General features: G+C 37.4%; 1 non-coding gene and 1 pseudogene across 1 annotated transcript; both read right to left on the minus strand.

Moving 5' to 3' along the window:
* Positions 1-15,086: 15,086 nt before the first annotated feature.
* Positions 15,087-15,780, minus strand: LOC100591268 (annotated as a pseudogene).
* Positions 15,781-21,321: 5,541 nt separating this feature from the next.
* Positions 21,322-21,438, minus strand: LOC115837689. The gene has a single exon (XR_004032749.1). It is a non-coding gene; the product is annotated as a U5 spliceosomal RNA (small nuclear RNA).
* Positions 21,439-25,167: the final 3,729 nt, after the last annotated feature.

A 25,167-nucleotide genomic window follows, 5' to 3' on the forward strand; every position in this document is an offset into this window, starting at 1 on the left:
TGCTTTACAAATACCATCTTATATACTCTACCCATTCACTATGTGAGATGGATACTACTGCCCCCACTTTATGCATTGGTTATTTGAGGCTGGAAAGGCTACATGATCCAAAAGCAGGAATTGATTGAATTAGGATTCCAAACCGGCTTTCCCTAACTCTAAAGATAGTGGGAAAGAACACCCAGTAGCTTTTTCAAATAGGCCAGGTGTCTAGAAATAATGGCACAAAATCTTCTGAGTGGACAAAACATTTGGGAAAACAATAATTAGAGGAAATATTCTGTAAAGGAGACTGTACTTAACTTAGAGATGGTAGCCTGGGGCATGACTCCAAAATCTGTGATCCATTCTAGCTGTGTGAACTAGAGTAAGAATTTAACATCTTTGGGTCATATTTCTTACATTTGCACAGAATAGATAACGGACTGTTGGAAAGGCCTGCTATAGGCTCAGGTAAGAGCACTAGCTTGTGAACAATCCTGAGCGATGGGAGTACTGTCCTCTGGGGTGCCATATCTGTGCTGATATACATTCCACGTCCCTATACTGTATTGAAATGCTTCCTTCTCCCTCATTCATTCCTGTCCAGCTGGAACCTGTAAATGTGACCTTATTTGAAAATAGGGTCTTTGCAGATACAATCAACTTAAGATGAGGTCATACTAGATTAGGGTAGGCCTTAAATCTAATGACTTAGTCTCCTTATAAGAAGAGGAAAATTTGAACACAGGCTTTCAGAGAGACATAGGGAATAAAACCATGTGATGAAGGAAGCAGAGATTAGAATGATACAGCTGTGAGCCAAGGACCATTGAAGACTGACAGCAATCATCAGAAGCTAGGAAGAGGCAAGGAATGGTTCATCACTTGAGTCTTTTGAGATTTTAAACTTCTAGCCACCAGAACTGTTAAACAAGATCTCTGTTATCTTAAGTCAACCAGTTTTGTTATGCCATCCCTAGGGAAATAATATATCCCCCCTGTAGAGGCAACATGTGAATCTCTGAACCAAAAGGTGGAAGTAGAATGAGAGCTGTCTCACCATCATCCTCCACTAACTCACTTGTGGAATTTACATCTCCTGTCCCAACAGCTTAAGGTTGTACCACATTAGAGATCTTGGTTCCTGGGGTGGGGATGATGTCCCACCAGGGGACATACTATTTCCACTTTAAAGCTACAATTTTAAACTTAAAGCAGTTACGACATTTTTTTTTTTTTTTAAAGTTCTTTTTGGACACTTCATGCCAAAATACCAACAGGCAAAGAAAACATGGATTATATTGGTGGGATAATTGATCTTGATTATCAGGAGAAGTTACAATTGATGAAACAAGTCAGAAAGGAGCGTATCTGGAATGTAAGGAGTCACTATGGCATTCACTGGTTTTTCTCTGTCCACTGATAATGATGAACAAGTAACTGTTACAAGCAAAGCCTGACAAGGGCAAGGCAATTAGGAATGCATATCCTTTACAGATGAAGGTCTGGTTTACCCTAGTAGGCAAGCAACCTAGATCAGCTGAAGTGCCATCTGATGGTGAGGAAAATATGGGATTGGTCATGCTGGCGGGAGATGACGAATGTCAATTTTTACTTCAAGACCTGTTTGTTCCACTAGCTCTCTTGCATTAACTACATGCAGAGATTGTGGCCATTCACAACCCTAAATAGGACTAAAAGTTTGTACTTAATAAAGATCGAAGTAATAAAAGGAGTGGACTGTATTGGACACCTTTTGTGTGCCATTCAAACCCACTTAGTTCCATCTGTCATTTTAGCCTTTGCTGCGGCAGCATGTTCCATATAATCTTTGACTAGCTTCACATTGGTGAAGCCTGACAACCCTTCTAGTTGGGACTGCACTGAATACCTCTTGCTTCCTTTCTTAAGGTTTTGCTGATGCTACAGTCTGGGACACTTGCTGAAGTTGACTTGACATTTGTGCCCCTGAGGCCAGTCTTGGCAAGGGGCAAGAGACAATGGGTGAATTTGTCTCTCAACCATACCCAAAGTGTACAGCTTTGTGACTCACTTCATAAAACCCTTCAGAAAGTCCCATGAGATTGAATCCCTGTTACCCATACCTATGGCCAAATTAATTTGCTGTTTTGGCTTTTCCTCTCTCTCTCTCTCTCTTTTACTCCCTCTGTAACTTATTTTCTCTCCAAGGCATCACTTCCCAAATAAATTACCTGTGTGTCAGCCTTTTTCTCAGCCTTGGTATTTGGGGAAACACATGCTAAGTAAAACAAGATTTAATATTTATTCTGCCTGAGGCATAAATATCTCACAGTGTTTTGGTGTTACATTGCTCAGAATACTTGCAGTTTAACAGTGAAAAAAAATCTGTAGTCAAAGGACTGACTCCTCATATGCATTTTTAGATATTAGCGACCCCTGATAAGGTACTTTTGTACTGAAAGATTTTTCTTACACTTTTTAACCAAGGCAGGACCTTGAACTAACTTATTTAGTCTTCATTCTGGGTTCTTGACCAGCTTTTATCATCTAAATAATAATAAATCCCAGTAACTTTTTTTTTTGAAGAGGTCATAGCTTGAAATAAAAATGCCAAAACCATATTCATGTTAGACTGCTCTACTGCCTTTCACAGTAGGTTTTAGAAAAATGTGCTTATATTTAGCTATCTGACCTCTGACTTCATCCCAACAGGGTTTCACCCATTTTCAGTTATGTTAGGCCTTCATGGAAAAGAGCAAACTCGTTCCTGGGGTGACCACAGCTGTATCACTAGTCGTATGTTTATTTTACACAGAACTTAAAACACTCCATTAATTTGGTTCATACTGCTTTGAGAGCTAACTTACTACACTTTATCTGACTTACTTCTATTTTTCAGCAAGGAGAAGTGCACCTTTTAAAATAATCCATGAAATTCAGTCTGAGTGGAGTAGTGTCCTGCAGGAGGTAGCAGTTGCCTGGCAGACAAGTCCCAGTACCCGGCAACTTGGACTTCTTTCCAAGTACATTTAAAGGCGTCTCTTGGAGACTCTTAAAAATATTTTGTGGGGGATGAAATACACCAGAATGGAAAGGTTACAGGTCCTGCGTTTGAGGAGGAGTTAAGAATCAGAACAATCTGCATTGTTCCTATGCATGTGATTTTTTTTTCAATATTTTTTCATCTGTTAAGACCTGTGTGAACTCAGTTCACATTATTATTCTCATTTTTAAGTAAAAAAGTTGAGGCACAATCAGGGTAAATTATTTTCTTGAGGGCCAGTTGTGGGAAGGTGATAAAACAGGAATAAAACTCAGAATCTCCAACACAAAATGCTGTGTTAGGCAATATTTGATCCTGAGCAATGTTCACTGGCTGGAGTTTCAAATCTCCCAGTGTCTTCTTTCCTACAGATTTTGGACAGATTCAATTCTTTGTCAGTCATTGTTTTTTGTATTTTTAGGGCTTGTTTTCTCTCTGTTTTTACTTCTATTTTTCAAAGCTTCTCCCGCAGTACACACTCTGTCACAAGGCATACATTCCTACTTATGAAACAGGACAGACTCCATAGTTTAGCCACATGTGGCTGCCGACCATTTAAGTGTGGCCAGCGGGAATTGAGATGAGCATTAAATGTAATATACCTTGGATTTCAAAGGCTAACTATAAAATATTGCAATCATTTTTATGTTGATTACATGTGGAAATGATAATGTTTTGGATATATTGGGCTAAGTTTATTATTTAAATTAATTTGAACTGTTTCACTTTACTTTTTAAAAAGCGTCTATCATATTTAAGTCTTTGAGGAATCACCACACTGTCTTCCATAATGGCTGAACTAATTTACACTCCCACCAACAGAAATACCATTCAACCCATCAATCCCATTACTGGGTATATACCCAAAGGAATAGAAATCATTCTGTCATAAAGACACACGCATGTATATGTTAATTGCAGCACTATTCACAATAGCAAAGACATGTATAGCAAAGACATGTATTCAGTCTAAATGCCCATCAATGATAGAATGGATAAAGAAAAGTGGTACATATACACTATGGAATACTATGCAGCTACAAAAAAGAATGAGATCATATCCTTTACAGGGACATGAATGGAGCTGGAGGCCATGATCCTTAGCATACTAACAAGGAACAGAAAACCAAATACCACATCGTCTTACTTGTAAGTGGGAGCTAAATTATGCAAACACATAGACACATAGAAGGGAACAGCACACACTGGGGCCTATCAGACGGTGGAGGGTGGAAGAAGGAAGAGGATTAGGAAAAATAACTAATGGTTACTAGGCTTAATACCTGGGTGATGAAATAATCTGTACAATGAACCCCCATGACACAAGCTTACCTATGTGACAAACTTGCACTTGTACCCATGAACTTAAAAGTAAAAGAAAGGCCGGGAGCGATGGCTCATGCCTGTAATCCCAGCACTTTGGGAGGCTGAAGCAGGCAGATCACGAGGCCAGGAGATCGAGACCATCCTGGCTAATACAGTGAAACCCCGTCTCTACTAAAAATACAAAAAAAATTAGCTGGGCGTGGTGGCGGGCACCTGTAGTCCCAGCTACTAGGGAGGCTGAGGCAGGAGAATGGCGTGAACCCAGGAGGCGGAGCTTGCAGTGAGCCAAGATTATGCCACTGCACTCCAGCCTGGGCAACAGAGCGAGACTCCGTCTCAAAAAAAAAAAAAGTAAAAGAAAAAAATTTGTTTAAAAAATGTGACTACCAGATAGTTAAAAATTACATATATATAACTCACACTTGTGACTCAAATTATTTTCTATTTGATAAATAAGCTCTATAGCTTGTCAGTGAGGAGAGAGATATAGGTTAAGGTTCTAAAAACTAAGGCCAGTTAGTAGAGCCCTTGAGAATACTGAAGACTAAATCACTGAATCTCAGAATCAATGCAAACTCTGATCCGCATTGCACAGCATTTAAAACCTCCTTTACTCTGTAAACTTCCTGGAGGCAGAATCAAGGCTTGTCCCATTTACAAGTATATACAGTGGTGCTTAGCTCTATGCCTGACATATGTAGGAATTCATGAATCTGAAATGGTGGTTGTTGAAAAAATTCAAGGACAGGGTCATGTGTGATGTCCATGGCTCTACTGGGCAGTCATTTCCATGTTTGATGAGGGGCAGAGTTACTGCTTCAGAAGGCACGGGAAAGGGAGGTGCCATTTTGCTCCTGGTTAATTCTTTTGTTGTGATGTCTTAAGGCTCTAACTTAAACTATCCTATTTTATTTTTAATTTCTCCCTGCATATCTCTCTTTCTGTAGCTAGAACTCCTGATCTAAGATATCCCAGAGTATTTTATGTTATTGCGTAGATTGAGACACCACTGTTACCAGCTCTTCAAAATGTGCTGACAACTGCTTTCATTATTCATTCATTCATTCCCTCACTCACGTTTCATTTAAAATAAATATTTATTTAGTACCTATTTTCCATACAGCACAGTATTAATTATTGTGGGCAGATTAAGAAAAAAATATCAGAAGTTTATAGTATAAACTCTCTTAAGTAGGGCAGTGTCACCTGTGTATATGTTTTCTCAGTATGACTTTCATAACCCTTTTGCCATTTTGTAAACATATTCTGTATTTACCTTTCTTGTCTTTATCTGTTATGTTCTTCTCATCACCCAAAAGGCCCACCATATTATCTCTATTTTGAATACTCAATTCAGATTCTTCTGTTTGAAGCCTTTTTTCTTCCTTACTTCCTCCTCATCCCAACAAGATGTGATTTCTCTTCATGGGTGAGAGTTATAATAAAGGGCCCCTAAGTTGCAGTGTTATGGCTACCATTTTAGGTAAAATTAATTGAGACATTGGAGTAATACAGTCAATGCATGGTCTCAACTGGCTGCTCAGTAGAAACTGATTTCTCTCATTTAATTTTGATTTATTTTGTTTTGCCTTACTTCAGATATTCATTGAACCTCTCTTGAGTGTCCTCTGCTGTGTCTATCCTGCTAATGAGCACACTGAAATGATTTTAAAAAATTTTGGCTGGGCTCCATGGCTCACTCCTGTAATCCCAGCACTTTGGGAGGCCGAGGCAGGTGGATCACCCGAGGTCAGGAGTTTGAGACCAGCCAGGCCAACATGGAGAAACCCTTTCTCTACTAAAAATACAAAAATTAGCCAGGCATGGTGGCACATCTGTAATCCTAGTTATATGGGGGTCTGAGGTGGGAGAATCACTTGAACCCAGGAGGCATAGGTTGCAGTGAGCTGAGATCGCACCATTGCACTCCAGCCTGGGCAACTGAGCAAGACTCTGTCTCAAAAAAAAAATTTTTTTTGGATAAGATTTTGTGTATTTCTAGAGTATTTTTGACTACTTTCATAACTGATATCTTTCTACTGAAATTCTTCATCTGTTCATGCAACTTTTTCCACTAGATTCTTTAAAATATTTAGCATAGATATATTAAAATTTGTGTCTGATACTTTCAACATCTGTCAATTTCTGGGTCTAGTTCTATTGACCATTCTTATGGTCTGGTTCTATTCTTGACAATTTGCCACATTTTCTTGTTTCTTTACATGTCCAGCAATTTATGATTAAATGCCAGACATTATGAGTAAAAGAACCACAGAAATTAAGGTAAATAACATTTAGCCTTAGAAAGGGCATGCACGTTTGCCAGACTTGTGGGGGTTGGGTGGGAGTTAGTCCCTCTAGCATGTGGTTGACCTGAGGATGCACTTTGTGGTGGCTTTAGTTAAATTCCTTTTACCACAAACATCAAATAATTTGAGGGCTGGAACAGAATCTTTCCTTTAGCAGAGAATGCGATCTGAGATTCTGCAAGTCTTGTCTCCATTGTCCTGCTCTGTCTTAATACACTTGTGCCTCTAGGGTAGGGATGAGGGATCTCTTTCAGCTCTTCTGTCTCTGCTCCAGCTACAGGTGGCTGCTACCTCACATACAGTGTAAGGCCCAGAGATTTTATAGGAATTGCTTTGCTCTCAGGCCTCAGTAGGCTCTGTATGCTCTTCTCTCCCTTTCCCAACTCTTCTACAGCAGCAGCTGCCCATATTCCATGTGAGGTCAGGAGTCCCTGGAGACTTTCACTTGATTCTCCTGCCCTGTCCTAAGACTTCAGAAGGCTTCCTTTGGAGCTTTTTTTTTTTTTTTTTTTTTGAGACGGAGTCTCGCTCTGTCACCCAGGCTGGAGTGCAGTGGCGCGATCTCGGCTCACTGCAAGCTCCGCCTCCCAGGTTCATGCCATTCCCCTGCCTCAGCCTCCCGAGTAGCTGGGACTACAGGCGCCCGCCACCATGCCTGGCTAATATATATATATATATATATATATATTTGTATTTTTAGTAGAGACGGGGTTTCACTGTGTTAGCCAGGATGGTCTCGATCTCCTGACCTCGTGATCCGCCCGCCTCGGCCTCCCAAAGTGCTGGGATTACAGGCATGAGCCACTGCGCCTGGCCCCCTTTGGATTTTTAACATTTTGAGACTATTCATTCTGTCTTTACCTTTCTGATACCTTCAGCACAATGTAACTGCTCCCCATAGTAACCCCTTACATCATTTATTTTAAAATTGACAAACCATTTCATGTTCTCTCCAAATAGGGCAAGGAGAGTACAGGAAAACTATTTTGAATGTCCTGGGCATTGTGCTGAGCACTTCACACACACACACACACACACACCTTATTTTATTTTTATAATGACAGTATTTTAATAACTGGTAATATTACCATCATTGTAATGATAATAATACTAGTTATTATTTTCATCATTGTGCAGATAAAAAAATCTAGGACTCAAAAAGATGAGTTCATATATTTATTCAAACATAATTTTGAAGGCTTAATACAGTATTTTTAATGCTAAGATGCCCATTTAAACAATTTTTAAAATTGCAACAAATTTCACTATAGATTTAATGTGGTAGTAGCTCTCCCCTACCAGAATGCTATTATTGAATAATATCTAAATGTTGGGTTGGGAGAATAGGATATAGTGGTGAAAATGCCTCATGCAGACTTCTTGTCTTTGTGGAGATGACAGACCAGCAATCACACAGGTCATGGATAGTGGAAAAGGGATTCAAATATGTACGTCTACTTCCAAAATTCCATCTTGACACTAAGCTACGATGCCCCCTTGGTTGCAGTACCCTAGTTGCCTGCATTGATTACATATCAATAGCCTCTGACTTCACGTTGAGTGCTAAGGTACTGAGTAAACTTTTGTTAATTTATTGACTTAAGTTTTTTGTCTCAATCTCATCTAGCTTCAACTACTTCAATTATCGATGATTTCTGCTCTTTTTTCTTGCTTCACTATGTTCCTAACTTAGCTTTTCCATCCTTGGGAAACATTCCTCACCCTAGGTACTATTTATTGTCTGTTTTTGGTGCAGCTATGCTCAGATCCTCTCCTCTCTTTCTGGTGGGAGACTGACTGTGACACTGTGAGCAGGTACTGTCCATTAAATACTTTTTTAGTCTTTGTTTTTGGCTCATTGACTATTTTGTCCTGGTGGAGCCACTCAGCCCTAATCAGGCTTCTCTTTTGGTGTGTGGTTTATACTGGAAAATTTGGCTTGAGCTCTGGCTTCCTGGAAGTTTGCCTAGTTGGCTTTTGGAGGTGGCGCCAACCTCATTACGTGCACATGCCTATGATCTGCCTCTTTTGTGTATTACCTGTATCTACAATTCTCCTACCATAACAGGTTAGGAGTAATAAATATGGTCACAATAACGGTACAATAAATACTCCTAGGTGTTGTCTTTTGGGAGTGGTGAATTTAATGCATGGTGAATTCTTGGCAGTTTGTTTTTTTTCTTTTTAGAATCCTCCAAAAGAGAAGGTACACGATTGTTATTTCACATGTGCTAGAAACACAGTACCTTCAGCCATCGTCTGCCTATGATTGTTCTTTTCCGTTGCTTTGACTTTTTGCTGTTTTTCACCTCCTTTTGTATCTGTAATACCTAACAAGGGTACTTTACAGCTCGGATGCCTGCCACTGATGTCAAAGTTGTACTGTATCACTGACACATTGAGTTCTAATGTGGCCAAACACCGTGTTTCAGTTTAAAAGTACTTCTGACAGGAATAAGGAGATGGTGTCCTTTAAACATGCCCACTGATGAAAGGGAAAATTCTACCTATCTTTGTGCTTTAAAATAAATTACATGACAAGGATACTAAAGCAGTGGTGTCTTATGATGCTGCATAATCTGGTACAGTTCTCATGAAGAATGTTGCAGTTTCAGCTGTCTTTTTCTGTGACTCCCATGATTCCATAGGCCCAGGCTGAAGGACAAACTAGCTGACAGGTGTCATGTTGGTCAGAAAATCATGTCCTCTTAGGTATACCTGGATATCATAATTGTCCCAAATTTATGTACCTTACTCTCTCCTTTGGGGAAGGTTTTTCCCAGTTGATTTTTTGGGAGCTCATGCACTGCATACAAATTCTAGAAATACTCAATCCTATAGAGAGGCCACGATATGCAAGAATTCTAGAGTGAACATAGTTTAGACACAAAGTGAAACTCTGTCAACCTCCCTTCTCCACCTTTATAACTCTTTTAGTTGGTCACAAGCTAATCAAGCCTTTTGTCTTCAAGTTTTGCCTTTTATCCAATGGGATAAGAAGAGCATAATATCTTTTTTAATGGAAGAAATGAGAAAATCTGCAAAGTAGACCAATAAATTCTTTGCTGTAACTTCTTTGTGTCACTCCAAGTTACTCTGTGGGACTCTTATAACACTGGCTTTGTATTAGGTGATTACCATTCACATGTAGTGATCTGTATGTATTTGGAATTCATTAATATCACATTTGGTGTGTTTGTAGTTTGTAGATGGTCTTTATTTGTGCTATTTTCAGAAGCAGAACTTCACTATATCCCCAGCATCTTGTAATGAGTTGCTTGCAAAAAGAAGTAACTTTTTTTGTTGTGTATCTTCAAAAAAATCAATTGAGATGACTAGAATATAGATTAAAAGGATAAAGTCAGAGTTAATGTATTATGAGGCTAATACTTTCAACATTAAATGTAAAAAAGTAATGTATGGTTTGAAAGGCCAAATAGTATGAAAAAATTGAGACAAGTTTAATGCTCATTGAATCAGAAATATTTGAAAAATGTGTTAACCATATATATATATGAAAAATACACGAAATAAGTATATAAAAATGAGAGAGAGAAATAACGTCATGATTTACAAAATAGCATTGCTACATACACTATGGAAAACAATGTACTCATTAAACTTTACTAGAGAATAGTCATAATGAAATCTGACATTTTTATTCATAGGCAATAGATTCAATAAGCACCATTTTCCAAAAAAAATACACTAATGGTCCTATTAAAAATAATGACTTTATGCTTAAGTGCCCATTGATTACTTAAAAACTCACATATAAGCTAGAAGAATAATTAATAGAAGAATCATTTCAAAGTTCAATTTCCCAATTACAAAGTTTGTTTCTACATTTACCATAAGAGACAATATTGTCACAAGCCACACAGCTGTAATGTTCAATGTTTTCACTACTTCTGCTCTTCAGATCTTCCTGAGGTCGCTGCCTCTCACTGCTTCTGCAGGAGTGTGTTGGGCTCCACATGCCAAGACAGAGCTGTGCCCTGTGACGCCACTGAAAGCCAGATTGTGCAGGACATGTCCTCATGTGCCCTTGGAAACATTTGCTTCTCGAATGGAATTAATGTTGCAGAGAGCTGTGTTTAACTCTTCCCAAATACGATCTGCTTTGACAGTCTAAAATTGTCGGGGGGATCCTGGATCATGCCCAGCCGACTCATTCATAGCTATCAAGAGTTTCAGAGAAGGTATAAAAATGGAGGCAAACAGTTTAGCCCTACTAAGCAGTCTGCTTATAGTCAGTTTTTACTAAAAGGCCAAATAGCCTGTATCTGTTGTGACCTTTTATGTTGGGTGACAAGAAATGCCTAACACCCCAAAGATTACATTTTGCTACTATGTGCTGTGCTGCTAATTTGAGAAAGAGTGAGAATCAAAATGCTTTGGATAATAAAATATCATTGTGTTGGCTTTGCTACTTTAGATTCTGCACTTCCAAGAAATATCTGTCTTCGTTTTGCCATTCTAAAAGTAAACAGGGAGATTCTCCCTTTGCAATCTTCTAAATGGAGATTGCATGCCTACATAATAGCTGTGCATGTGCTTCTATTAAAGGATGTTGGCCATGCCTGTGGCACACTGTAAGCACCATGCTCACCAAGAATCTGTGAACCAGGAAATTTCATTTACCCTTAGATATCCAAAACACACATCATGAATGAGATTAGTCATCCGTGGTTGTAAACCTAAAGATTGTTAGAAAATATATGATAGTAACATTTGGGATGCCCCAAATTCCAATCAAATCTTCCAGGAATCATTTAAGGGAGGCGGGGCTGAATGTAATTATAGCTGGTAAGGGAAGGCCTAATCCATTTTATTGTAGTCAATCTGGAAAAACAAAAGACAGCAACCAGACTTAAAGCATAAACACAGAATCCCAGAGCCAGAAATTGGCAACATTTGCCTGGGATTGTGTAAAGGAGAAAAACACACCATGAAAGACATCAACTTTCTCTTCACTGTAAAGGAGTTCTCTTCACTGTAAAGGAGTTCTGTGTTGTGGCATAGGAATGTTTCATTAGGTCTTTGGCTAGCTCTAGACATTACATTTGGCAACTCTTTTTTTCTGAAACAAAAGGAACTATATAAATATTATCTCTACCTGTGAAAACCATTTTTTAAAAAAGGTTGATTTGATACAGACTTTCCCATTACAGTAATAAAAAAAAATTATAAAATAAGCCTGTTTTATAAATAGATACACCTGAAATTATATTGCCAATAATTCTTTTCTTTGGAACATTGTAAAAATACTTGGGGTTTATACTTCTGTACACACAAATTACATATTTCATAGAGAATATGTAAAAAGTATTGTATCTTTTCATAATAATTATCTTTTATTCAACAAGGCTTTATGAATACTTACATGTACCTCTCTGTAAAGCACTAGAGACAAAGTACTGATCTTAAGAAGCTTAATAGAAATATGTGTTCCAATGGTTATAGAAAAGGTACTATAAAAGGAGGCAGGGATGTGCTACAAGTATGAGCCTGACACACACACACATACACACACCACCTAGGGTATGAATCTCATGAGACATCAGCAGACACCGATCATTTCGGCAGGTGACTGCTAGCCAAACAATGTAAACTCTGACAGGAATTCAAGAGGAAAAGGTTTTTTCCTCATTCAATTATTCATCCATTTCCTCATTTATTCATATATTCAACAAGTGTTTTTGATGGCCTACAGTATGTGAGATACTGTGCTGATTTCACTATTTCTACCAGGTGGTGGGCATGCAATTAGGCACGCTATCAAGAGGAAGAGAACAATTTTTAAAGGTCTATTGTCCTCAAACTTCTTTTTGGTCAGTCTAAATTTCTCTCTCATCTTGGTTTTCCTCCCATGAAGATGTTCAGTGAGATGTCTTGAAAGTATCTCATGCCCCAATCAAAAGCTGAGGTGAAGCCTTGTTAACTATTGCTAGCTTGGCCTAAGCCCTTAGGGAGGGCTGTTTGTTTGTTTGTTTGTTGTTGTTATTCTAGCTTATTTTCTGCTTCCATTATTTCGGTGTTAATATAAATAAGGTAAGCAGTGCAAAGGGCTGGACTAAGAGCAGCCATTTGCTCAGGCTCTAGAATAAGCCTTCAGCTAAAGGAACAAAGAAGAATAGCAGAGCATAGCGAAGACTGGGAGAGGCTACCCCCGCAAATGGCATTTAAGTTAAAACTTGTCCAAAGGAAGAACAGAAGAAACTTGGGTAAAGAGTGGAGAAGAGGAGAGGGTATACTGAACAAAAGGTTGTTTGAGAAGGGAAAATATTGCACAACTAAAAAACTGAAGGAAGTTTAGTATGGATGAAACTCAGGGTAGGGTGCAGAAGCAGGTGGAAGGTTTTAAGGAGGGAAGTGTCATTATCTAATTTTACTTTGCAAAGATCAGATTGGACACAAATAACTGAAAAAAGGTAAAACAATTTTCTAGGGAGAAATGACAGCTACCTAGCTTAGAGTTGTTGCAGTAGAGATGGAAAGATATGGACTTATTGAAGAGCTACCTCAGAAAATCTGCAGAAATTTATATTGTGAATTGTTTTATTTAATTTCTCATAAGGCAAAACCAGAATAGGTGTTGGACTAGGCAGGATAATCATTTGTCTACATGTTGTAAGTTAGACATTCCTAAAGAAATTCTGTCCCCGAATATGAAACTTGTAATCTGCAAACCAATGCCTGAAATACTATCATTAATGATTTATTCCTTTTGATAATTGCTACATATTATCTGTTGTCAGTTAGACACTATCACCATGCCCTTCTAAGCTTTATGTGCATTGCAGAAACAACTAGAAGTTACAGGTCCCAGAATCCTTTCCCTTTGTAGTTCTAGGTTAGATTTTTGTTTCCAGTAAGAATAACTCACGTGTCATTTAGAAGGTGAAAAAGGAGAAGGCGTTATTCTCAGGACACAATTGTGCCAGATGCAAGGGCAAAGGTGAGATTCACGGTGGCTTTCCAGTGAGCTCTTAAGAATCATTCTCATCACTGCTGCAGGCTGACAGTGCAAACTTCTTAGCAGTTTCCTGGCAAGTTTTAAGAGTCACCCACATTGATGCTTGAGTCTAATATCATCAGTGCTGGCTTCCCTGACCTTTGCTCCTGTAGCTTTTCCAAAGATCACACAAACCCATAATTCTGATATTAAACTTTTTATATCCCAGGTACTTTAAATGGCTTCTGTTTTTCTGATGGAAGTCTGATTGAAACAGGTTTCTGTACTAGAAGCATCCCCAAGGGAACAGAACATTTGAAGTGGGAATCTCCAATTAGTTATTTGATCTGATTAGCTTTCGATCATGATTGACCATGTCATGCAATGACAAAACAATTGCCTAAATTATCTCCTTCCCCTAGCTGAAGTCAAGTGTCTACAGAAGGTGAGGCTTGAAATCACCAAGTTCTTGTACTAGTAGAACTTTATGGTGCATAAAGAGTAGTGTGGATGTGAGGACTGGTCCTTCCTGAACTGCAGAATTTAGAGAAAGAAAATCACAAGCTTAAAACCTTATTTATTTATTTATTTTTTTCAGCTTTACTGCGGTATAGTTGACAAATAATTGTGTATATTTATTTATTTTTTAAAATGTAATACTGTTTAACTTCAAAAACATTTCAGCATTCTAAACATACAAACAAAATAACCGAACATTGCAAATCGTGTTTAAGTACAGGAGGTTCTTGAACTTTCATTGATGCAGTGGCTCTTTGCTTTGCTGACAATGAAGAGTTCTACGGTTTGTTTAAAAACAAACAGTTTAAAAACTACTGCACTTAAAAAAAAATATTTTCATGCCAGCTGACCCACCTTTGTCCACAGCTAAGATGGCAGTAGAATGCTATGTCACTATATACAGAAACAAGACAACCTGAAGCTAAATGGATGCCCCCTGCAGAGTCAACAAGTCCAGCCTCACAGTGCATGCCCTGAGCTACAGTCTCTCCAAAAGGCATCTTCCCCACAGCCTCAACGCCGAGCAAGGAGCATCAAGAGTTTGTCTTGGTTGTTTTGTTCTTTTTACAAACCATAGATATATACAGTTGAAAACTCAGGATTTCTAGCCAATAACCATAGTTAACACCACCTTACAAATAAAAAAAAATGCCAGAAACATCTTTAAATGCCTTGTCACACCAACAGCAAAGTGCGCAGAGTGAGGAGAACACGAAGAGTGCCTTTCCATTTTAAAAGTGTTTGGAAATATGTACAACTTTGATACAGTTTCAGGGTGCTCCAGACACCCATGGCCACTGCATGTAAACCACTGACAATTTCTAGGGCACTTTGAGAGACTACAATATGATCGTGATCAAATTTTGTGATTAAACCTAATGAGGGCAACAGACACTTCTCAAATAAGAGATGTGTCAATTACGGCGCTCTCCTACTCTAAGTATTCACAAGGAGACAAACAGTTTCTTTATTCATCCTCCTCCTCCTCCTCCTCCTCTTCTTCATCCTCCTCTTCCACTTTTTTCTGGGCAACTTTAGCAGGACCCTTTGCACCATCAAACTTTCCTTTCGACTTATAGTCAGCAACATCCTTCTCATACTTCTTCAGCTTTGCCGCCTTAGTGATGTAAGGCTGCTTTTCACTGTCATTTAAATTATTCCACATCTCACCCAGCTGTTTTGCCACGTCTCCAATAGAGATGCCGGGGTTTGTGGATTTGATTTTGGGGCGGTATTCTGAACAGAACAGGAAGAATCCAGACGGTGGCCTTTTGGGAGCATTGGGATCCTTCTTCTTCTTGCCTCCCTTAGCTGGTCCATAATCCTTCATTTCCCGATCATAGAGCACTTTATCTGCCTTTGCCATTTCATCACATTTAGATTTCTCTTTCCCGGACATGTCTTCCACCTCTCAGAGCACTTCTTGGAAAATTCCACAAAATTGACAGGGACCTCTGGGTTTTTCTTCCTATGTTCTTCTCTACACAAAGAAGAACATAGGAAGAATGTTCTTTCTGCACAAAGAAGGCATAAGCAGACATCTTGCCCTTTGGTTTCTTGGGGTCACCTTTAGCCATCCTGACTGTATTGTTCGCTAGTCTGGGCAGCGCAGGGCACGACGCGTGGCTCAGCGCCCCCCGGCCTAGCGCTAGCTGCCTCCACGAGAGCCGCCTCAATTGTATATATTTAAATAAATGGTTAAGATGGTAAAATTTTGTAAGTATATTTTACCTCAATAAAAACGTTTCAAGAAATATATTGAAGACGTACAACATGATGTTTTGACATACATATACATTGTGAAATGATTGCCACAATCAGACTAACATATCTCTCTCCTCACATACTTTTTTATTTTTGTGATAAGAATACTTCTTCCTTTCCCAATTGGATGCCTTTTCTTTTCTTACCTATTTAAGATTTACAGGCCTAGGAAATTTTAATTTTATAATACAGTATTATTAACTATAATCTCTATGCTGTACTTTAGATTTCTAGAACTTAGTCATTCTGCATACCTGAAACCTTGTTCCCTTTGACCAGTATCTCCCCATTTTCTGCACTCCCAGTCCCTGGCAACCACCATATTATTCTTTGCTTCTGTGATTTGACATTTTTAGATTCCATATAGAAGTATGACCACATAGTATTTGTCTTTGTGCCTGGGTTATTTTGTTTAGCATAATATCCTCCAGGTTCATCCATGTTATCACAACGGACAGATTTTCTTCTTTGTTAAAGCTGAATAGTTTTCTGCTATATATATATGTGTATGTGTATGTGTATGTGTGTGTGTGTGTGTGTGGGTGTGTGTATTTGCCACATTTTCTTTATTCATTCATCCATCGATAAACATTCAGGTTGATTCTATATTTTGGGTATTGTGAATAATGCTACAATGAACAAGATTGTGCAGCTATTTCTTGAAGGTACTGATTTTATTTCCTTTGAGTATATACCCAGAAATGGGATTGGTGGATCATAGGGTAGTTTTATTTTTAGTTTTTTGAAGAACCTCTGTACTGTTTTTCAAAATGGCTGCACCAATTTATTATACATTCCCACCAACAGTGTATAAGAGTTTCCCTTTCTCCACATCCTGGCCAACACTTAGTTCTTTTTCTTAGTTCTTTTTTGATAACAGCCATTCTAACAGATGTGAGGTGTTATATCATTGTGCTTTTGATTTGCATTTCCCTGTTGAGTAGTGATATGGAACATTTTTTCATATACTCATAAATGACCATTTATATGTCTTCTTTTGAGAAATGTCTGTCAGGTCCTTTGCTCATTCTTTAATTAGGTTATTTGTCTTTTTGCTATTGAGTTGAGTTCCTAATATATTTTGGATATTAACTCTTTATCAAATGTATGGTTTGAAAATATCATTTCCCCTTCCATAGTTTGTCTCTTTAATCAGTTTTTTTCTTTCCTGTGAAGAAGCTTCTAAATTTGGTGCAATCATATTTGTATAATTTTGCTTTTGTCTCCTGTGCTTTTACGGTTATATATTTTTAAAAAATTATTTCCCGGGTCAATATCAAGAAACTTTTCTTGTATTTTTTTTCAAGGAATATTGTAGTTTCTTGTTTTAAATTGAAATCTTTAATGTATTTTGAGTTCATTTTTGTACATGGTGTGAGATAAGCATTTATTTTCATTTTTCTATATGTGTATATCTAGTTTTCCCAACAACATTTATTGAAGAGACCATCCTTTCTGTATTGTGTAACGTTGGCAACTTTTTTTGAAGGTCAATTGACTGTAAATATTTGGATTTACTTATGGGCTCTCTATTCTGTTCCATTGGTGTATATGTCTATTTTTATGTCAGTAGCATAGTGTTTTGATTACTATAGCTTTGTACTATATTTTGAAATTAGGTAGGGTGATGCCTCCAGCTGTGTTCGTTTTATTCAAGGTTGCTTTGGCTGTAACTGTTTTTTTGTGGTTTCATATGAATTTTAAGATTACCATTTTTTATATTTCTGTAAAAAATGCCATTTTAAACTTTAATAGGGGTTGCATAAAATCACTTTGGGTATTATCAACTTTTTAATACTATTAATGGTTCCTGTCTATAAATATGGACTCTCTTTTCATTTATTTGTGTCTTCATTATTTTCTTTCATCAGTGTCTTACAGCTTTCACCTTCTTAATCAAATTTATACCTAAATATTTTACTCTTTTTGATGCTATTGTAAATGGATTGTTTTCTTAATTTCTTTTCTGGGACAGTTCATTGTGAGTATATAGAAATGCTACAGGTTTTTGCATGTTGACTTTGTATCTTGCACCTTTACTGAATTTGTTTATAAGTTCTAACTGTAGTCTTTAGGGTTTTCTATTTGTAAAATCTGGTCATCTGTGCACAGAGACCCAGTTGGATGCCCTTCCCTTTCCTTTCCCAGTTGGATGCCCTTCCCTTCCCTTCCCTTCCCTTCCCTTCCCTTCCCTTCCCTTCCCTTCCCTTCCCTTCCCTCCCCACCTCCATCCCCATCCCCTCCCCTTCCCTCCCCCTCCCTCCCCTCTCCCCTCCCCCTCCCTCTCCCTCCCCTCCACACTCCCTCCCCCTCCCTTCCCCTCCCCTCCCCCTCCCTCCTGCTTCCCTTCACCTCCCCTCCCCCTCCCTTTCACCTCCCCTCCCCCCTCCCTTCTCCTCTCCTCCCCTCCCCTCCCCTCCCCTCTCCTCCCTTCCCCTCTCCTCCCCTCCCCTCCCCTCCCCTCCCTCCCCTCCCCTTCCCTTCCCTTCCCTTCCCTTCCCTTTTCCTGATTGTTCTAGCTAGGACTTCCAGTACTATATTGAATAAAAGTGGTCAGAATATATATTCTTGTCTTGTTTCTGATCTTAGAGAGAAAATATTTAGCTTTTCTCCATTGAGTATGATGTTGGCTGTGGGCTTGTCACACGTAGTTTATGGGCTTGTCACATATAGTTTTTATTATGTCAAAGTGCTTTCCTGGTATACTTAGTTGAGAGTTCTTATCGTGGAAGGATGTTGAATTTTGTCATATGCTTTTTCTGCATCTATTGAAATGATCATATCATTTTGATTCTTCCTTCTGTTAGTGTGGTGAATCACATTTATAGATTTGTGTATGCTGAACTGTCCTTACATCTCAGGAATAAATCTCACTCAATCATGGTGTATGAACCCTTAAATGTGCTGATAATTTCAGTTTGGTAGTATTTTGTTGACCATTTTTGTATCTATGTTCATCAACGTTATTGGCCTGTAATTTTCTTTTATCATAGTGTCCTTTGGTATCAGGGTAATGCTGGGCTTGTAAAATGAGTATGGAAGAATTCCTTTGCTTTAATTTTTTGGAAGAGTTTGAGAAAGATTGGCATTAATTGTTCTTTAAACACTTGGTAGAATTCATTAGTGACACACTCAGTTTCTGAATTTTTTTGGGGGGGAGGTTTTAAACTACTGATTCAATATTCTCACTCATTATTGATTAGTTTAGATTATATATTTCCTCATGATTCAGTCTTAGTCGGTTTTATGTTTCAAGGAATCTATTCATTTCTCTAGGTTATCCAATTTGGTGGTGTATAATTATTCATAGTAGTCTCTTGTATCCTTCGTATTTATGTGGTATCAGTTGCAATGTCTTCTCTTTCATTTATAATTTTATTTATTTGAGTCTTACCTCTTTTTTTCTTAATCTTGCTAAACATTTGTCATTTTTGTTTACTTTTTCAAGAAAACAATTCTTAGTTTCATTTCCATTGCTTTTCTATTTTCTTATTTATTTCTGTTTGATCTTGATTATTTTCTTTTTTTTTCTAATAACTCTAGGCTTAGTTTGTTCTTTTTCATTCTGAGAAATGTAATTTTAGGTTTTCTTATTTGAGATCTTTCTTTTTCCTTAGTGTAGGCAGTATTTCTGTAAACTTTCCTCTTTAAACTGCTTTTACTGCATCCCCTAAAGTTTATGGTGTCTTTCCAATTTCATTTGTCCCAAAATATTTTTTGATTGCCTTCTTGATTTCCTCTTTGAATTTTCAAGGAATATTATAGTTTCATGTCTTACATTGAAATCTTTATGAGTCATTTATGAGTGTGTTGTTTAATTTCCACATATTCAAAGATTTGTGAATGTTCCAATTTTTCTCCCATCGCTGAATTTTAGTTCACATTATTGTGGTCAGAAAATGTATTTGATATGATTTTCATTTTAAAAAATTAGTTCAGACTGGTTTTGTGGCCTAACAAAAGGTCTGGAAAAAATGTGTAGTCTACTGTTGTTTAAAGGAATACTCCGTATATGTCTGTTAGGTCGATTTGGTCTACAGTTTTGTTCAAATCCTCTGTTTGCTTATTGGTTTTTTTCTCTGGATGATTTATCTGATATTGACAGTGGGTACTAAAGTTCCCTACTATTATTATATTGCTATCTACTTTCCCTTTACATTCTGCTAATATTTGCTTAATATATTTAGGTGCTACAATATTGGGTGCTTGCATATTTACAGCTGTTATATCCTCTTGATAAAGTGACTCTTTTATCATTATATAATGACCTCCTTTGTATCAAGTGAATATTTTTGATTTAAAGTCTATTTTATCTAAGTATATTCACACACTTGCTCTCTTTTAGTTACTATTTGAATGAAATGTCTTTTCCCATCCCTTCACTTTCAGCTTGTGTGTACTCTTAAAGCTAAAGTGTTTCTTGTAGGCAACATACATAGTTGAATACTGCTTTTTCATCTATTCAGTCTATGCCTTTTGATAGGAGAAATAATCCATTTACATTTAAAGTAATTATTGATGGGTAAGGACTTACTATTGCCGTCTTGTTAATTGTTTTCTGACAGCCATTCCTCTGTTTCTTTCTTCCTTTATTGGCATCTTTTTGTGATTTAACTTTTTATTTTTGTAATTGTATGCTTTGATTCCTTTTACTTTGAGTGTGTTTTCTACAGGTTTTCTTTCTGTAGTTGCTGTGGGGTTTATGTAAAATATTTTATAGTTATTATAGTCTATTTTACACTGATAATTTTAAGTGCATTTGAAAACTCTACACTTTATTTTTCTTCTCACCATGTTTTATGTCATTGATATCATAATTTATATCTTTTTATATTTTGTATCCATTAACAAATTATTGTAACTATACTTCTTAACACTTTTGTTGTTTAACTTTTATACTAGAGTTAAAAATAATTTACACATGTCCAATACAGAATTAGAACATTCTTAACATGATTATATTCTTAACTTTACAATGAGTTTTATTTTATTTTTTCATGTCCAAATTTTATTTTAGGTTTAGTGGGTACATGTGCATTTTTGTTACATGAATAATTTACATGTTATGGGGATTTTGTGCACAGATACTTTTCTTTGCAATCTTGCCAGAATCTGTTGCTTTTTGACTTTTTAATAATAGCCATTCTGACTGGTATGAGAAGCTAACTCATTGTGGTTTTGATTTGCATTTCTCTAATTATTACTGATGTTGAGCATTTTTTATATGTCTTGGCTGTGCTTATGTCTTCTTTTGAGAAGTGTGTGTTCATGTTCATGTCCTTTGCTCACTTTTTATTGGGGTTGTTTGTTGATTTGTTTAAGTTACTTATAGATTCTAGATATTAGACCCTTATTAGATGCACAGTTTGCAAATATTTTCTCTCATTCTTTATGTTGTCTGTTTACTCTGTTAATAGTTTTTTTTTTTTAATTTACTTGGCCCTGCTCAAGCAGGACTTCAAAAAATTTGCTTACTAACTCGCATCTGTTCCTCTTCATGGAAATCTTTAATAAAAAGCAAAAGATTTATTCATTCTGAAGAGAAACCATAATGATAGTTTCTTTTTTTAAAATTTTAATTTTAATTAATTTATTTTTTATTTTTATTTTATTTATTTATTTTTTCTCATAGTTTTTTTTTTTTATTATACTTTAGGTTTTAGGGTACATGTGCACAATGTGCAGGTTTGTTACATATGTATCCATGTGCCACTTTGATTTCCTGCACCCATTAACTCGTCATTTAGCATTAGGTATATCTCCTAATGCTGTCCCTCCCCACTGCCCCAACCCCACAACAGACCCCGGAGTGTGATGTTCCCCTTCCTGTGTTCATGAGTTCTCATTGTTCAATTCCCACCTATGAGTAAGAACATGTGGTGTTTGGTTTTTTGTCCTTGCAATAGTTTACTGAGAATGATGTTTTCCAGTTTCATCCATGTCCCTACAAAGGACAAGAACTCATCATTTTTTATGGCTGCATAGTATTCCATGGTGTATATGTGCCACATTTTCTTAATCCAGTCTATCGTTGTTGGACATTTGGGTTGGTTCCAAGTCTTTGCTATTGTGAATAGTGCCACAATAAACATATGTGTGCATGTGTCTTTATAGCAGCATGATTTATAGTCCTTTGGGTATATACCCAGTAATGGGATGGCTGGGTCAAATGGTATTTCTAGTTCTAGATCCCTGAGGAATCGCCACACTGACTTCCACAATGGTTGAACTAGTTTACAGTCCCACCAACAGTGTAAAAGTGTTCCTATTTCTCCACATCCTCTCCAGCACCTGTTGTTTCCTGTTTTTTTAATGATGGCCATTCTAACTGGTGTGAGATGGTATCTCACTGTGGTTTTGATTTGCATTTCTCTGATGGCCAGTGATGATGAGCATTTCTTCATGTGTTTTTTGGCTGCATAAATGTCTTCTTTTGAGAAGTATCTGTGCATGTCCTTTGCCCACATTTTGATGGGGTTGTTTGTTTTTTTCTTGTAAATTTGTTTGAGTTCATTGTAGATTCTGGATATTAGCCCTTTGTCAGATGAGTAGGTTGCAAAAATTTTTTCCCATTCTGTAGGTTGCCTGTTCACTCTGATGGTAGTTTCTTTTGCTGTGCAGAAGCTCTTTAGTTTAATGAGATCCCATTTGTCAATTTTGGCTTTTGTTGCCATTGCTTTTGGTGTTTTAGACATGAAGTCCTTGCCCACACCTATGTCCTGAATGGTATTGCCTAGGTTTTTTTGTAGGATTTTAATGGTTTTATGTCTAACATTTAAGTCTTTAATCCATCTTGAATTAATTTTTGTATAAGGTGTAAGGAAGGGATCCAGTTTCAGCTTTCTGCATATGGCTAGCCAGTTTTCCCAACACCATTTATTAAATAGGGAATCCTTTCCCCATTGCTTGTTTTTGTCAGGTTTGTCAAAGATCAGATAGTTGTAAATATGCAGCATCATTTCTGAGGGCTCTGTTCTGTTCCATTGATCTATGTCTCTGATGTGGTACCAGGACCATGCTGTTTTGGTTACTGTAGCATTGTAGTATAGTTTGACGTCAGGTAGCGTGATGCCTCCAGCTTTGTTCTTTTGGCTTAGGATTGACTTGGTGATGTGGGCTCTTTTTTGGTTCCATATGAACTTTAAAGTAGTTTTTTCCAATTCTGTGAGGAAAGTCATTGGTAGCTTGATGGGGATGGCATTGAATCTATAAATTACCTTGGGCAATATGGCCATTTTCACGATATTGATTCTTCCAACCCATGGGCATGGAATGTTCTTCCATTTGTTTGTATCCTCTTTTATTTCATTGAGCAGTGGTTTGTAGTTCTCCTTGAAGAGGTCCTTCACATCCCTTGTAAGTTGGATTCCTAGGTATTTTATTCTCTTTGAAGCAATTGTGAATGGGAGTTCACTCATGATTTGGCTCTCTGTTTGTCTGTGATTGGTGTACAAGAATGCTTGTGATTTTTGTACATTGATTTTGTATCCTGAGACTTTGCTGAAGTTGCTAATCAGCTTCAGGAGATTTTGGGCTGAGACAATGGGGTTTTCTAGATATACAATCATGTCATCTGCAAAGAGGGACAATTTGACTTCCTCTTTTCCTAATTGAATACCCTTTATTTCCTTCTCCTGCCTGATTGCCCTGGCCAGAACTTCCAGCACTATGTTGAATAGGAGTGGTGAGAGAGGGCATCCCTGTCTTGTGCCAGTTTTCAGAGGAAATGCTTCCAGTTTTTGACCATTCAGTATGATATTGGCTGTGGGTTTGTCATAGATAGCTCTTATTATTTTGAGATACGTCCCATCAATACCTAATTTATTGAGATTTTTTAGCATGAAGGGTTGTTGAATTTTGTCAAAGGCCTTTTCTGCATCTATTGAGATAATCATGTGGTTTTTGTCTTTGGTTCTGTTTATATACTGGATTACATTAATTGATTTGCGTATGTTGAACCAGCCTTGCATCCCAGGGATGAAGCCCACTTGATTATGGTGGATAAGCTTTTTGATGTGCTGCTGGATTCTGTTTGCCAGTATTTTATTGAGGATTTTTGCATCAATGTTCATCAAGGATATTGGTCTGAAATTCTCTTTTTTGGTTATGTCTCTGCCAGGCTTTGGTATCAGGACGATGCTGGCTTCATAAAATGTGTTGGGGAGGATTCTCTCCTTTTCTATCAATTGGAATAGTTTCAGAAGGAATGGTACCAGTTCCTCCTTGTACCTCTGGTAGAATTCGGCTGTGAATCCATCAGGTCCTGGACTCTTTTTGGTTGGTAAGCTATTGATTATTGCCACAATTTCAGAACCTGTTATTGTCTATTCAGAGATTCAACTTCTTCCTGGTTTAGTCTTGGGAGGGTGTATTTGTTGAGGAATTTATCCATTTCTTCTAGATTTTCTAGTTTATTTGCATAGAGGTGTTTGTAGTATTCTCTGATGGTAGATTGTATTTCTGTGGGATTGGTGGTGATATCCCCTTTTTCATTTTTTATTGCATCTATTTGATTCTTCTCTCTTTTCTTCTTTATTAGTCTTGCTAGCGGTCTATCAATTTTGTTGATCTTTTCAAAAAACCAGCTCCTGGATTCATTAATTTTTTGAAGGGTTTTTTGTGTCTCTATTTCCTTCAGTTCTGCTCTGATTTTAGTTATTTCTTGCTTTCTGCTAGCTTTTGAATGTGTTTGCTCTTTCTTTTCTAGTTCTTTTAATTGTGATGTTAGGGTGTCAATTTTGGATCTTTCCTGCTTTCTCTTGTGGGCATTTAGTGCTATAAATTTCCCTCTACACACTGCTTTGAACGTGCCCCAGAGATTCTGGTATATTGTGTCTTCGTTCTCGTTGGTTTCAAAGAACATCTTTATTTCTGCCTTCATTTCCTTATGTACCCCATAGTCATTCAGGAGCAGGTTGTTGAGTTTCCATGTAGTTGAGCGGTTTTGAGTGAGTTTCTTAATCCTGAGTTCTAGTTTGATTGCACTGTGGTCTGAGAGACAGTTTGTTACAATTTCTGTTCTTTTACATTTGCTGAGGAGAGCTTTACTTCCAACTATGTGGTCAATTTTGGAATAGGTTTGGTGTGGCGCTGAAAAAAATGTATATTCTGTTGATTTGGGGTGGAGAGTTCTGTAGATGTCTATTAGGTCCACTTTGTGTAGAGCTGAGTTCAATTCCTGGATATCCTTGTTAACTATCTGTCTCGTTGATCTGTCTAATGTTGACAGAGGGGTGTTAAAATCTCCCATTATTATTGTGTGGGAGTTTAAGTCCCTTTGTAGG

Source organism: Nomascus leucogenys, chromosome 12 (genome assembly GCF_006542625.1).
Source record: "Nomascus leucogenys isolate Asia chromosome 12, Asia_NLE_v1, whole genome shotgun sequence".
Taxonomy (NCBI): domain Eukaryota; kingdom Metazoa; phylum Chordata; class Mammalia; order Primates; family Hylobatidae; genus Nomascus; species Nomascus leucogenys.